This window comes from Cynoglossus semilaevis, chromosome 15, assembly GCF_000523025.1.
Source record: "Cynoglossus semilaevis isolate Cse_v1.0 chromosome 15, Cse_v1.0, whole genome shotgun sequence".
In the NCBI taxonomy this organism is placed as follows: Eukaryota; Metazoa; Chordata; class Actinopteri; order Pleuronectiformes; family Cynoglossidae; genus Cynoglossus; species Cynoglossus semilaevis.
Genome location: NC_024321.1, coordinates 18143143 through 18143832, shown reverse-complemented (window position 1 = coordinate 18143832; position 690 = coordinate 18143143). Strand labels below are relative to the sequence as shown.

Genomic DNA, 690 nt, shown 5'->3' with positions numbered 1-690 from the left:
CCCCCTCCCCCTACACCCACAACCCCAGACCCACCCTGACGACTTAACTACACGCTGTTGTAACCACATTTTCCCCCCACTCATTTCCACCGACAGGCAGAGAGTGGCATTACGCCGCGTTCTCTCGCAGCTCAATAACAGTTTTACATTATTCATGTGTAAGAATCACTCACTTTAATGAAAATATCGTTGGGACCAGAGTTAACACTCGGCCGCGCCTCGCCGTGGGACGGCTGGCCATTGATTGAACCACTGTTGAATCCATTTAAACCAGTTTTCTTTATGCAGTGATTGATGGAACAAAATGAAAAAAAAAAAAAAATCCTGACTGCAGAAAAGCCGCCCACAGGTCCAGGAACGTTTCACTCCCCAGATATTAAATGTTGGTTAAAGACCGCAGCGGTGACTGTTCTTCGTCTTCTAGAACCTGTTTCTCCCTGAACTTCAGTCCAGTCGTCGTCCTCGACTGTAGGGTGTGTAAATAACCACAGACGCACTGTTGAATCATGGGATATTTCGTGGTCGTCACGGCGCATATTTAATCTAACCTTTTGACTCAATTAAGAGACAAAAAAAAAAAACCCCTCCTAACACCTGAAACTGCACATCGATTTTTTAAGAAGTGAAACTTTCACCAACGTTATTTTAGATTTCACAGTTAAACAACAAATATGTCGGCAAGAAAACATA

The 690-nt window shown here is 43.9% G+C and overlaps 1 protein-coding gene across 2 annotated transcripts in view; it reads left to right on the top strand.

Annotated features, from left to right (window-relative positions):
• The window catches only part of sh2d1ab (SH2 domain containing 1A duplicate b), a 24310-nt gene that overhangs the window by 22697 nt on the left and 923 nt on the right, over positions 1-690 (top strand). The window lies entirely within an intron of this gene.